The sequence below is a fragment of the Coturnix japonica genome, chromosome 2 (assembly GCF_054131305.1).
Source record: "Coturnix japonica strain WE chromosome 2, WE-NBRP24, whole genome shotgun sequence".
In the NCBI taxonomy this organism is placed as follows: domain Eukaryota; kingdom Metazoa; phylum Chordata; class Aves; order Galliformes; family Phasianidae; genus Coturnix; species Coturnix japonica.
Window position 1 is genome coordinate 123,675,472 of NC_140664.1, and position 15,244 is coordinate 123,690,715.

The window sequence follows — 15,244 nt, forward strand, 5'->3', positions numbered from 1 at the left end:
GCACAGTGTGTCCATACATCACAGTCAGAAGGCGTTTGTAGCGATAAGGCAGCTGAATCACAGTTTGGGGAGAATTTACTTTAAATTTTACATACTGTTGCTAGGCGAGACTTTCAGCTGCTTCCCCTTGTGCATAATGGGGGGAAAAGAAAAAAAAGAGGAAAATTAAGTAACAACTTAATTGGCTTTTATAGCAGTCTGCAGGGGGAAGTGCAGGCCTGTTCTCTGCCTAGCTACAAAGCACGGTGTGTGCTGTAACCAGGGGAGGCCGTATTACCGGCGTGATGGGACAGAGATTATTTATTTATTTATTTGCTTGCTTTTTAACAAGATCAGAAAAACAAAATGTCTCCATTTGGGGGCAGCTTTCTGCCTGGGAAGGATGTGTGAAGTGGCTGGTCAAGGTGCTGGGTGGAGAGGGCAGCTGAGGAGCTGCTGCTCTGCTGCCTCCTCTCACCTGTGCTCTGCCCAGCGAGTAGGACTGGCAGCCAGTGAGGTGAAGGGGCAACAGGGTGCAGTGATGGGCCCTGCAGCAATGGGTCCTGATGTGATGGGCCCTGCAGTGATGTGTGCTGCAGAGGGTGGCACAGCTTTGACTGCAGGATCTCATATGTGAAATGGGGATGTTGGCATTACCTGGATCTGCACGTCCTACCTTTGTGCTGACTGTGATCAAGAAGCAGCTTGCAACAGTCTGGGCAGTAAAGAGGATGATGATGCCTGGGCTGATGAACACAGCACCTTCTGCTCCCACTTGCACAGCCCATGTGCTGCAATGCCATGCGGAGCACAAGGAAGAGGGCACAGCAACGGATCTGCCTTATTTCATTTCTCACCGCCTCCAAATTGTTGCATTTTGCAGTAGAACCAGCAGCAAACAGCTGTAAGGAAGATATTGACAGTCCATTTTTTATTGGATTTTGTCTTCAAAAATCCAACCAGCAGTTAAATCAATGTCAATTACATTAAAAGGCACACGTTTCAAGACTAATCACTATCTCTTACCCTGCTTCATTTCCTGGCACCTAAGGCAGAGCCGCACTGACCTGCCTGTTGGGGGCTGGGGACAGGACCAGTGGTAGAGAGATGCAGATAGCACACCACCTTCACAATTACTTGATCAATATAGCAAAGAGCAATGCTTGTAATGTGCATTTAAGAGAGCAAAAGCATGAGCATTTCTGCATGCAGACGCTGGCCTCTCTGTAAAGTCAATCCATAACAGCCACAAACAAATGTCTTGACAGGATTTTTTTCCCTGGCACCAATTAGTGTGCACACTACATCTTCTGGCTGCAGCATGAATTTAATTGCAATCTGACAGCAGTGAGAGGTGACTGATGCCTGCCCAGAATGTTTCAGAAAGATATTCCCTGATCCAGGCAATGCCAAAGAGTTCCAGCTTGCTGTACTTATCATCATCCGAAGGGCCAAGGAGTAATCAGCAAAACTCACTCACATTTTAGCAGTCCCACAAGGCCAGTGCAACAGTGTAAAGTAGAGTGGAGGTTAGCAAGGGGTTATCATGACCAGAGGTTTGGTGCTTGGGATCCCGAGTGTTTTGTGAGCTCCTTGGAGGTGGTGACTCCAGCACTGAGCTCTGGGTGGTTTATGTCTGACTGGTCTCCAAGTTTCTGGGGCAGGGGAAAGTCTTCCCTATTAATCCAAAGGCATCTCTCCTTCATTTCTTTAATGTTGCTAATATTCATTCTTCGAAGCCCCACTGGGAAGTCCTTGTTTTATGATTCTTCCCATGTTTTCAACCTGATTTCTACACACCTGATCTGGTAATCTTTTAAAGACACACACTACTGACTTATCTTGTTTCTCCTGGGATCTATCTGAAGAACGTGGGACCAGGAACACACTGCCGTGTGTGCAGTGTGCCACGCCCAGGTAACATCCCCTTGATCCCTCAGCATCCTGGCCATATCCTGAGTATGCAGGAGGAATGGAAAGCTGAGTTAGCAGAGAGAAGCAGTCCCTTCTTGCTGGAGGGCTTTTTCCCACTGACAAAGGTCTCCAGCATCCAGCAGTTGTTGAATCAGGATCTGCATTCTTCTGTTGCACTCGCTGCTCTCTCTGGCTGACAATAGTTCTCCATTTAAGAGCTCCCTGAACTACAGACGGGCACAGACCCATGTGTCTGTGCTGGGTACCACTCCATGCCCGCTCTGGTTTTGTGTTTCCCGCAGCCATCTCCTGGTGCTGGGGGCACTGGCTCTCACTGTTCCCATTGCTGTCTTCCTTGTACCAGAGCTCGAGACCTCCCCCCCCTCCTCATTCTTGCTCCCTAAATTAAATTCCACTATTTTTGCCTTTTTAGTTTCATTTACTTTTAAAAACCTGCCTGCGAATGACTGTGCCATTAACCTCTGTGCTATTTACAATACTGTATACTTTGCAACTTCATTAAAGTCTGAGTAAAAGGAAATAGAGTGCCTCAGTGTAGGACACGCAGATGGTGTTCTGTTCTCTGTAACTGAACCAGAAAGGACAGTTCCTCATTTTTGATCCAGAAAACTGCCTTTCTACCTTTCCAACTAAGAAGTCAATGAAATACAGCCAATACGCCCTTCTTGTTGGTGATCCTTTTGTGACTACTTTAAAGGGTGCATCATACATTGGAATATCAGATGGGAAGTTGAGGGGTAAAATATCTGGATATTGGAGACTGTATTAAAAAAGGCACTGCAGAATCTTCTGAGGGCAAACACAAAACCCACAGATACCTGGGGAAGATTCACATCACTCGGAGACATTTTAAATCACTCAGCTGTGGAAGTTACTTCTGTTCCTTCAAATGCTCCTTCAACATGGGCACCATTGGTGTCAGCTGCAGGTAAACATGAAGCGTCTTCTACTCTCCTTTCAAGTGTATGTGTGTGTGTGTATTTATACCTTCATTTATCACCTTCTGCTACCAATTTTTTGTTTGCAAGACTTGGAAATACACGCAACAAACCTCAAACCTGTAGCGATAGCAAACAAACCTCAAACCTGTAGCGATAGCAAATTGAGGAGCTTTAATGAAATCTCAAACCCTCCATGAGCCACAAACCTACAGCTGAGATTCATACAGCAAAAAGCACTTCTTAGAATTATCTGGATTTCATCCAGGACGACTGAAATAGGGATCAAAGTAAATGACATGTGCTGAAGGAATGGTGTGTTGGAGGCTAATCTAATGCATATGTTTAGGGAAAGACCATCTATCCATAAATTAAGTGGCGAAATACTTCAAAGGACAAATATGATCTTGAGCAGCAATATTTTGGGGTACTAAGATGTTTCTATTAGGGAATCCAAGGGATGTTACTGTTAGTAAAACCACATAGAGACCATTTCCATGCAGTCAGTTTAACAGCTCTGAAGATGGATCCATTAGCAGTGGAAAACACCTGCAATGAACCCGGGTATTGTGAGTGGCAAGTAAAGGATGGAGTCAGCAGGAGTCGGATGCAAAACCCACACAGAATTACAGCAGGAAGAGCTTCCTGGGCTTTGCCAGGTTTCAGAGCGAGCCTGGTGTATCTTTCCTACGTCTGATTCAGCAGAAGGGTCCTTGTGCCAGCAAATGAAGAACTCAAGGTAAAAGGAGAATTACACAAGTATGCACCAGGGAAATTCAGGGCACGTGGATGTTTGAGCTCACCCAGGTTTCCATTTGGGAACCTGTGCTCAGCAGGCGTGGGGTCTGAGGGATTTTGAAGAGCAGAGAGCGTGCTTTGGCTGCAAGCAATAGGATGGGAGCCCAGAACACCCTCACACAAGGATGAGAACCAGCAGAGAACATTTGTATGGTGCAGCCTCCTCCATGTTCTATTTCTCCCTGGTTCCGTGGAGTGGAGGAGGAAGCAGTACATTTCCCATGCATCTTCACTGATCAATGTAGCAGCCTGCACAGAAACCAGCCCTTGGTCATCTCTGTTTGCAAATCCTCTTTTATCTCCATAGTTACACTGCTCCAAGAAAGCCACATCCTGTAATTACAAAATGCATGCTGAAGCTCTAATGCAGTTTTCTGCTTTGGTTTGTTAGGCTTGTTGGCCGGCTTGTTATCGTGTCTCTCCAAAAGGCTCCTTTTAGAGAAGATTCTAAGACTTGCCTTCACTGTGTGAGGATCCCAGCAAAATACAAGTGTTTCTTTTCACCATTGTTAAAATCGTACATAGAGTGATGTAAAAATCTCTGACATCAAAGCTCCCGCTGATGTGTCCATCCACCGCTAGGTGCCAGTAGGATCATTGCTTTTGGGAGGCGGGTGGCTGAGATGGGGGATCCGGAGGGGCTGATTGTGGCTCTCCATGCATTTCTTGTAACGGTGTGTGAGCCAGTCTTCATTCCTGTCTCTATGTCATCCTAGAGTAGGCAGAAGGGAACAACAGCTCTTTGTTTGCAGTTCACTTACTGCTATCAGTATCTTTACATCGATGGGATTTTCACACTGCTGTGTGCCAAACCCCCAAAATATTCTCTGATCCTATTTACGATACGCTCTAAGTTTTAATATACAGCTGAGCAGTGCTGGTAATCCTGCACGTTAACAGGAGGCACCCACAAGGGGACAATCTGTAGTGCTTTTCCTTCTGGCAATGGATATCTCTTGGGCAAAGCAAATCTTGTGCTGACAGGATTTTCCCACCGGTGGATTAAGCTTTGAGCAAGGCCCTGTTTTATTTAGCAGCTGGGCTGTGGCACGCTGCTGGCTGCACACAGAAGCCACCATCCCCCAAGGAGCTGGCATGGTGGGCCAGCACAGCCGCTCTCCATACTTGCTTTGGTTTTGTGTCACATCTCATTTCACACCATAAACTGCTCTCAGAGGTTGTGTTCCATTGTGCCACACTTTGAGCTGTGACTTTACAGGTGTAGTTCAGCCAGTGTGTTTAGTTACTGGGGGAAAAAACGCTTCTTACAAGCTTTGTAACATACTTAGATGTTGGTGAAACAGAAATGGCAAAAGCTCCTGTAGTGGGTTGGTGGAGAATTCCCTTTGGAAAAGAGATTCCAACACAGTTTGGTGCCAGTGAGAAAATGTGACAGTGCCAAATATTGTTAATATTAGTACACGATGAGGAAAGAAGCGAGTGCTCGTATTAAATGCAGATGTTTCTGTGGCATCTCTGTTCTTAATCAACAAGAAAGTCTGGCTTCCACTATATTCAGAAAATAAGTACAATGATGGGACTGGATGGCTATTGTTTTCTGAGGCATGTGGTACTTGTGGCAGACATGAAAGCAGTACCAATACTGAGAGATGACCAGACAACCTACTGAGATCTATGGGAACAGAAGTTGTCTTCTTTGTGACAATGAATGTATCCACCTGGACACACAGAGTGGCGGCAGTGCTGGAAAAATTCTGTCCCCCTTCCTGGTATAAAATATGTACACGAGTAGAGTTCTAAGTATCAAGAGCTTACGGTTGGTTTTGGATGGAGAAAATGATGAGACTGGTGAGAGTGTAGCTGTTCAAATAGGGCTGAAGGCTGGAACTTAGAAAATTTATTCAGAAAACCTCAGGTGAGCAGCTGGAAGGGATTTAGTCCAACCATCCATCCCATTACAGTCAGTGCTTCCTAATGCAGTCCAGTCAAATATTTGCTTAAGACGTTCTTACAATCTACATCCTCACAGTGTGATGAGGTGGATTGCTGAGGTCTTCCAATCACTGGTTAGGCTCCGGGGAAAAGGCTGGGTTCCCTTTGCATCACTGCAGGCTTATTGCTGTCTGCCCCACAAACACTGTTCTTTCATTTCATAGAAGCTGTCCTTCTAGGACGCTGTCTTTATTCCCTCAGTCATCTCCCTCCCGGACTAGAAAGGGCTAACCCTTTCAATCCTTCCATTTTATGGGTGTTTTGCAGAGGCTGATCCTTCTGCTGCCCTGTTTTCTCTCTTTCTCTTTCGATGGATCCTTTTTCATGAAGCAGAGTACAAAGCTGGACACGACACAGCAGCTGGGCCCAACCTTCCTCAGCAATTAGAGCTTGTGTGGGTACTCCGGCCTACACATCCTCACCTTTCCACAGCCCATGACCCACACATACACTGTGACCACACAACACCCAGGGCCTTGCTTAGCAAGGATAAATCAACAAGAAAGTCTGGCTTCCACTATATTCAGAAAACTGCCACCACAGCCATTTCTTCCCAACCCTAAATCTCTGCTGTTTATTACTTCTGTTAAGGTGTGAAATTATGCAGTTGAGTTTAAGGAATTGTATCTTCAGGGGACTGATCAACTTGCCCAACCAACTGTGAATTAAGGTTGCTCTTTATTCTGTTACTCTTCTCCAGTGGTCTTGCAGCCCCCTCTAGAAGCATTAGGTATCATTTATGAACATCAGAGGCACACACTATAGTCAGTTACCACAATGTAGTTCATCTTTGCAGTATGATGCAAGAGATTTTTAGCCAAAGCAGTCCTTTCTGTGAACCATAAAGGCAGAGTCCTGAAGGAGAACCTAACTAAAACTCTGTCAGGAAATGGAACCAGTGGATACATGGAGTCTTTCTTCTTTTAAACCAGAGACTTGGATTCTGTGTCCTATAGCAGAGCTGAAGTAGGATTTGCTCCAGGAACTTCCTCTCATAAAAATAATGCTATAATAAAGTCACGATCTGTGTAGTATCTTCAGGCTGCCGTTATCACTTGTGTGCTTCAGAATCTGGAAATAAAAATGCACGTGAAGCTTTCTGTATTTAGGGGGGAAAAATACCCCAAAACAAAACAGAATTAAAATACATCTTCAGTAATGTGATCCTTTTGTTGAAAACATGCCCAGTCTGTTCTTCCTTGTACAAGTTTGTAAATACTTTGTATTCCTCCAAGCATTGTCACTGCGGTTTGCTGTAGCAGGAAAATAAATTGTGTTTGTTAAATCGAGCTTTCCTGCTTTCAGATTTTTTTTTTAGCAAAAATAATGTCTAAGTCAGAACATCAGCTTCATGAAACTGGCTGGGTTTAAACGCCTCCCTGCTGAGAGTTACTAGGCAACATCTCATTTGGCTTCACCTATAACAGGCTGTTTCCATTCTCCCTGGCTCTGTTGCCTCGGTAATAAAAAGGGTGTGTTCACTTACTTAGACTTCTGCGGACTGGTGCAGTCTTGAAATGTGTTTAATGTCTTTAGAAATCTCGAGCGCACTGAATTTACCTTTCCTCCTGATCTTGTGTCTTTGGAACTCTACATTTTTTTTTCATTCTCTCTGTGCTTTCTAAGCAATTTCATACCCCTTTTACAAACACCAGACGGGCATGGTGATTATCACAGCCAGCCTAAAACAGAGCTGCACCAGAGCCCTGGAAGGTGTGAAGCAGCAAGAAAAGCTGCAGCTACTGCTGTGGCACGGTGTCACAGCTGGCAATGGCTGCATTGCCATCAGAGGTGGCTGGGCTCCTGCGTGCAGCCAGATGCTGGCAAACCAGGCAACACCTGCCTGAGTACTGAGCTTTTGGCTGGGATACCAAGCTGAAATGCTCCTCCTATCTGCGCATGCATGCTGTCATGTCTTAACACAGAGTTTCACTTATCTGGGTGGGTTTACAGCAGTGGTTTTAAACTTAAGTTTTATTTAAGACATGCATAGTCTTTGTGAAGATCAGCATAGACCATCGTAGGTAGGATGAGAAATGGCAAAATAGACACTTCCAATCAGTGCCCAGGGACACCAGATCTCACTGACACCTTCTGGAGGTAAAAGAGTGAACGCCATACCAACAAATCAAATGGGATCAAATGGGGTACTCTTCAGTACTCCTTCATAAAATCATCATGTATTTGAGCATGTCTCCTACAAAGATGCATTTATACAAACTAATTCTATGTCTATCAACAGAGCTGTTGACACCAATGGCCTCAGTCCCCATGTGATGTGAACTGCTGGCCATTCAAGACCTCTGATCCTGAGATCTTTGGGATGGAAATAGCATTATTTTCTGTGCCTACAGAACCAACCCCAGCATGACAGACCCAGCTAAAGGCCCAAGGTGTTACAATCCACTATTAAAGACCATCATAGGCTACAATAATTCCCTTGTGCATCTTCACTGAGTTTGTTCCACGACAGCAAATAAAGAACAGTTGCTTCTCTGAGCTGAATATAATCTGCCAGGCAACTGTAAATCAGTGTTCCATCCTTTACATGTGAGAAGTCTTTCAACATGACCATTTCATTAATTAGTTTCAATAACGATACTTTTTCTCCCATTGTGTTTTTAAATAACCTTTTAACAAACCCTAATTTATTTTTCTGTATAATTCTCAAGAGATTTTGACTCCTTAAATAAACTATTTCAGGCCTTCCTTAGTCCTTGCAGCATCCCTCCAAGTACGTAATTAGTCTCAGTTTTGCTGAGGGAAGACTCAATTAGAATAACTTCACTGACTTGCTGAAGATTGCAGCCAAGCCAGAATTAGACTGTGCGACTCCTAATGGTGTCCAGATTTTCAGACATTATTTTTCTAAAGCTTTTTTGGCACTTCACTGTTTGGAGAGGGTGAATTATTGAAAGAGAGGAAGTATCATTTAGCACATATTTTTCTAACTGTGGTATCAAAACTACAGAACTAAGCTAAACAGGGCAATATTGGCATAAAAAGAGCAACACGATGTATTTCTCAGAGCAAAGGTGATACAGGTTTGGTTGGGAAATAGGCAGCTATAGTCTCTATCTGTGCTGTGTATTTCCACGCAGCCCAAAATGTATTTTATGTACTTTACGCATTTTATGTACTTTACACATTTTATGTACCAAGAGGATGTACTTTATAATGATGTACTTTATGTTCCAAGCCAGCTTTAGATAGAAATGCTGTAAAGCAGATTTCTAACAGTATCTTCCTTGCTTGGGAGGCAGTGTGGCTTTCTTTGTGAGCTCAAAGAGAGATAAGGAGAGGAGGAGTAGATTACTCTTGCATTACAAGCAGCTTCACCCTGCTTTCACCAGAAACACCCATTATGTTATCCACGTATCCACAGAGCTGCAGTGATGCTCTGTCCTGTGGCACCATGCTGCAAGCCATTCAGATTTTCTTTCAAGCTTGTTGACAACCTAGTCTGACTGTGGTTAGAAGGAAGACTTCTTGATTTGAGCATGATGGTGAAGGCTTAGCTAGTCCTCGTGTTGGTATTTCCTGGTCGTCAACATAGAAAGAAGAAACAAGTCCTGCAGCACACAACTCAACTGCCTCTTTCTCCACTTGCTTAATGACTTTTTGCACCAGGAAGCCAAGTGTTTTACAGCCACACTCCAGTGCCTTTCCCACCTCCTACCTCACCCATGCCATGAGCTGTGGAAACACTACGCCCATAGCATGCCACGTACTGCTCAGTACCCCATCACCCATGGATTTCACAGCTCTCTATGCATAAATAACGCCCAGCCCCAGGCTTTGAGGCAGTGGTAAACCACATGTCACCGAATAGGAAGCTGAGGGACAGCTGTGGGAAGTGACTTGCCCACAGTTCCCTGGGGCAGGGCAGGGCAATCTAATTACAGAAAGGATTCTCAAAAGCTCTCCAAGTGTGAGCTGCTGCCAAAATTCACAAAGGCAAAGTAGCTTAAAAGCGAAGCCCTTATTGAAGAAGTGCCCAGATTTTTTCAAGACTGAAAGAATTTGTCTGAAGGCAGGTGTGTCCATGGGGACTGGTTTTAGTAGCGCTGAGGAATGTGTGTGGAAGGGATTGGCAGTTTGCCACAGGGCAGAAGAAAGAGAAATTCATGCTCATTATTATCGTTCATTTTGCTGTCTTCTCTCTTTCTCTCTCCCCGCCTCCCTTTAGCTCTATGGTATCTTTCCTCTCTCCTCTCTAGAAATCTCTTTGTAATCTACTCCCAAATCTGTCTTTCTTGACTGAACTCACCCTTACCCTGTGTTGGAACCATCTTAGCTTCTATCCTTCAGTCCACTTCCCCTGGTTCCAGACATGACCAAACACACAGCCAAGTGCTCACATCTGAGTCAGCAGCTACTTGCATGCACTGGGGGCTGGGGGGGAGGCTGTCCTGTCACAACAGATGCTGCTAAAGAGTCTGCCCCCTTCTTTCTTACAGCTCCATCTCTGCTCTCCCCGGAGCCTTCTCTTCTCCAGGCTGAACAGCCCCAGCTCTCTCAGCCTGTCCTCATAGGGAGGTGTTCCACCCCTGGGATCATTTTTGTGCACATGCTCCAACAGGTCCATGTCTCTCCCATACTGAGGATGCAGAACTACAGGTGAGATCTCACAGTGCTGAGTAGAGGAGCAGGTTCACCTCCCTGACCTACTGACCACGCTTTGTTTGGTGCAACCCAGGACACAGTTGGCTGTCTGGGCTGTTAGGGCACATTGCTGGCTCATGTTGAGTACTCGTTAGGAAAGGGTTAAACATAGCACAAAAGAAGGCACAAGAGTCCAAAAGAGATCATGAAAATCAGCACCTTCATTTCAAGCAGGAGTCAGAACTCAGAGGTGACAATAAGTCCAGTGAGTGTGACTGTTGGCAGCTAGAGAGTGAGCTCTCAGGAATGGGGTGCTGAAGTCAATGCTTCCTGATGTGACAGTGTCTCTTTGACTGACCTATGAGACACCTTCATATTTGCTTGGACTGCTGAAGGCGAAAGCATTGTAAAGGGCTGGGATCTGAGCAGAGCTACAAGCAGGTGTTCCTGCTTGGGAAGTTTAAGAGATTGACCACAGTGTTAATCAGAATACCAGGTGCAAAATGAACCCTCACACATCCACTGCCCCACGAATGACCCTATTCCCAATCCAGAAAATCTTCACTCCCTATTTTAGGCTTTACATTACCTCTCAGTCCTGGGCCTCTCCTGAATGCGCTTGGGTATTCATGCTTGGGTCCATTATGAACAAAGGTCATTAAACCTTGTCATGTACAATGTCTAGCTGGAGTTTCCTTAGGCCCCCAGAGAAGGAAAAAAGGGCTCCATGACTCTTCTCCTTGGCAATAGTCCAAACAGCCGCTTGCCTCTGGGCCTGGGCTGTAAGAAGGGCATTTTCCAAATCCCAATCACATGTAACTTTCAGTGACCTTGTAGCCTTCACTTTACTTTTATGAATGAATCTCTATTAAAAGCAGGGGGTAAATGTTTTTTCTTTGTCCCTCTTTCAGTTTACAAATTTGTCTTCTCCTATAGCCAGCTGTTAAAAGATTGGTTCTGCCCCTGCTTTCACCTTTCCTGTTTTATCAGCTAAGACGTCAAACTGAGGCCTGACCACTTGGTGTTAAAGATCCATGGCTCTTTTTGTAAGGCAGTGGCCTGGCCAACTCTAGACACTAAATGCTGCCTTGTCTTACAGTTTGAGTTAGCCTCTCACACCCTAAATTGCCAGGAGTTGTTGCCTTGAGCAATGAACAGCTTCTGTGTTTTAATTCAGGGGGGACAGCAGTTAGGCAGTAGGTGAAACAATCTGCATGTGCTTCTGACTTCCTAGCGCTGCTAAGAGGCTTAACCTGTTTGGTTCTTGCAAGTTGTTTGATATCCACTGTTGAAAAGGGCTGTAGAAATTCCTATGATGGCTCGTTATTTTGGCCCTGTTCTATTACCCTACCACCCTTCTCTCAATTTATCTTCTCTGCAAGATTTCACCTCCTCACACTTCACCTGCCTCAAGATCAGGCAGAAAGTGCCAGTAAAAAACCACTGCCTAGAACAGTGTGTGTGGTGTGAACAAATCACACCAAAGAGGCATAACAAAACTGCTCCACTCTACCCATGCAGTGGCATTTAGCCAGTCATCAAGCACCTCCCCATGGATAACTACAGCCAAGCAGAGAGGTTGAGCTTAACTTCTGATGGCTTCCAGCCTGCAGCCACCACAGTGGCATCTGCAAGGACCTGTCTGCTGTGAGAACTGCCCTACCAGCCGGAGAAGGACAAATGAGACCATTTATTATGACTGTGGAGGGGCAGCAGCTTGTGGGTGCTGGGGAGATACAGGCATGATTATGGGGTTGACGTGCACCACAGCAGGAAGACCTTGTGGAGTGAGGTGTGGTGTAGGGAGTAAGTGGGAATTAAGGTAGAGAGTGTAGTGCAAAGGTGGTGCCATTCTTCTTGAGAAAGACAGCATGGTATGGCTGGGGATACTGCTCTGTGGAGGTGGATGGGTGGATGCTTTTGGAAGGGGGTGAACAGTGGCTTCTCAGGATTACCTGCAAATACCGTTATGAAAATTCAACTTTTATATCCCAGAATAATCTTTGAGTTTTTTGAGAAAATCAGAATTTTCTTTGAGATACAGAGCAGCTCAGGTGCCTGCTCTGCAGTGATGTCCAAGGCGTGTTTGCTCTCAGACCTGCTACAACCCCAGATCACCTAGAAAAAGCAGCTTCCCACAAATAGATTATACAGACCTACTTTCTCTCTCCGAGTCTTTCTCCACACAGTGCTTTAGGTAGGTCACGTATTGAGAGGGGAGGCTTGTTATCTACAGCTTGCTGTTGCATCAAAGGAAGTTGCAGATGCTCGGTATGGATCTGATCCAATGCTCTTTGATGTCAATGCAAAGCCTTCCCTCAGCCCTTCATTCAGTTCCCCTCTCTCAGTAGCTCCTTATGCAAATCGTAGCCTATTTTGTGCATCTCTCCCATAGAATCAACATGTTTCTCCCAAACATATCCCTTTGTGGAACTAGATAGCAAACCTTTCAACATTCTTGGCATTCTCTTTTTCTGCTGAAGCATGACTCGAAAGCAAATTGGAACCAACCAAAGCAAAGGAAGAAGCAAGCCCTGACCCCATCAACCTGTGGAAGCAGCAATTACTGGGAGCTATTATCACGCTGACTACAGTAGGACTGCTCACCTGGGTAACAGCCAGCAGAAATAGGCCTCAGAGAGGGACCTGCTGAAAATCAGCCACAACACAGATGAATGCAGACCACTTGACAGCAGAAGGCTGTCAGGAAGCCAAACTGGAAAGAGCTGTCCAAACCTAACATAAAACCACCTACGTTTTCAAAAGAAACAAATAAATGAAATCACGTATGGAACTCGTGGGTGAAATGCTAGGAAGGTGAGGGCAAACTGATGAAAAATGAGGCCAAAACTCAAAGCAAAGGCTAAAAACTACAATCTGGGGCAGCCGCACCCATGATGGCAGGGATGCATCCTAATGCTTGTGCCTTTTAAGATAGCCCTCGTGTGTTCATGTGCCAGCAGCCCCCTCGCAATTAGAAATCCAGGATGGAGATTAAAGCAATAGCAGGTGGCGATGTAATTGCTATCAGCCCTACATCTCAACCTCTCGTTTGCCACATAAGCCGCTCCAGGCCGCTGCCGTTCCGCGCTGCGCCACAAGATGACGGCAGAGAGCCGAGGCCCGGCCGGGTCTGCGGGGGGAAGCGTCGAGGTTTGAGGGCAACCTGGAGATGGAGCACGGGGCTGCGGAGCGAACAGCCCGTGTATCGGGAGGGGAGATCCTCAGCGCTTCGTGGAGCTCTTCGGCAGCTCCGGCAATGGGCACAGCAACAGGCTGCCCGGAGGGATGCCCCATCCCTGGGGACATTTCACTGTCAGGCTGGATGAGGCTCTGATCTAACATAGGTGTCCCTGTTCATTGTAGGGGAGTTGGACTAAATGGCCTTTAAAAGATCCCTTCCCACTCAAACAATGGTATGATTCTGTGGAAGGCAGGGGAATTGGGCACTCACCAAAATGAGGTGACGTGGATATGAAATTTAGTAAGTAACTGGGATAGATGGGGGAAGAAATTTGGGATGCACCTGCTGTGAGCATTCAGAACACATATAACCTGGGTGAATGTTGTGCCTTAGGCTGTATTTATTAGCATGACACTTCAAAGCTGTGGAGCTGTGTTCGCCATATAAACTCAATTCAGTTTTGGTGTCAGGAAAGAACAATACAACAATACATCCTAAAATATATTCTTGTCCCTCAACAGCTATTCCTAAAGAATTGAAACCTCTCGGAATCTAAAATACAGGGAGGCAGCATCTCTACGTTCTAAGGAAAGGAAAGCCCGGCGTGTGGGTTCCCAGGCAGAAGCCCTGGGAATGCAGGAGCTGAGCCGTAAAGACCTGCAGAGGATTTGAAATGAATGTTGGCATGGCATCCAGAGGGCAGTGAATTCACACGCGTTCCCCTAAGCCTTTGTGTGCCAGCCCACAGGGCCAGCTCCTGCTGCCCAGCCCCACTGCGTTAATTAAGGGATTCCCACTGCCCAAGAACAGGTGCAGCCCCACCCAAACAACAACGCTACAGACAAAAGATTACAAATAAGGGCTAAATCCCTCTACTGTACATAGCAGTGGTGAGCAGGGACAGGTGGCCTAGGGTAATTCGGGTTCCATCCTCATGCTAGGGTGGGAAACTGTAGCAGCTCATTTGGATCTGATAACTCCTTGTGGGCTGTATTGATGTGGAAGCTGATGAAGGCGTGGATTAAATCAAACAGCCTGTGTGTAACTGGCAATGGAATTATTCCTACAGATTTTTGACAGCTTGCAAATAAAGGCAGAAACACTTGTTTGTTTAGCCATCACTGATGACAGAGATCATGCGTGTGAGATGAGTGCATGCAAAGAGCTAAAACCCATCAGTAACAGTTCTCATGAACCTTCGGGACCGATGATATTCAGAAGAGACCTTCAGTATTTCAGTAACAAAAATGAGGCAATTGTCATCCAATCTGATCTTTGATGTTTTCTTAATTTGCTGTTGGCGTTAGTTGTGTCTTGACATTACTGTAGATATCTACACTGTAGATCTGGAGAAAGGTTGTACTACATCTTGGGCTGTGGGCAGCACAGATGAGTTTCAGCTTTGCATTCTGTACTAATGGCTATATCGAAACCTTGTGTGTTGGGTATATGTGGCTCTGCTGCTACAGATTAGAGTGTCTTGCAAGCTTTCATGTGGTCAAAGGTCTGTTTTATGCACTTAATAGATAGGGCTGAGTTATAAAGCCTTGAATTCCTCTCAATGAACAGAAATCCCAAAACTAAGGTTTAACCAGTGCAGATTCTCTCAGTAATTTTTAAAGGGCTATAAGCATATCAAGAGGGCATTCCAGATTTCAGGATGCTTTGAAGTAATTATCTTCCTACCTTAGATATCTTGAGTAGTATTGAAAATCAGAGAAAATAAACATGGACCAGTCTAGGTGGTAGGCGCTTAGATACTGCACTTACATATTTTGAGGAGGCATTTGGACCTTTAAGTGTCACAGTGCCCTTTAAACCGTGTAGCTTCTTAAATATAAGATCTCTGGTT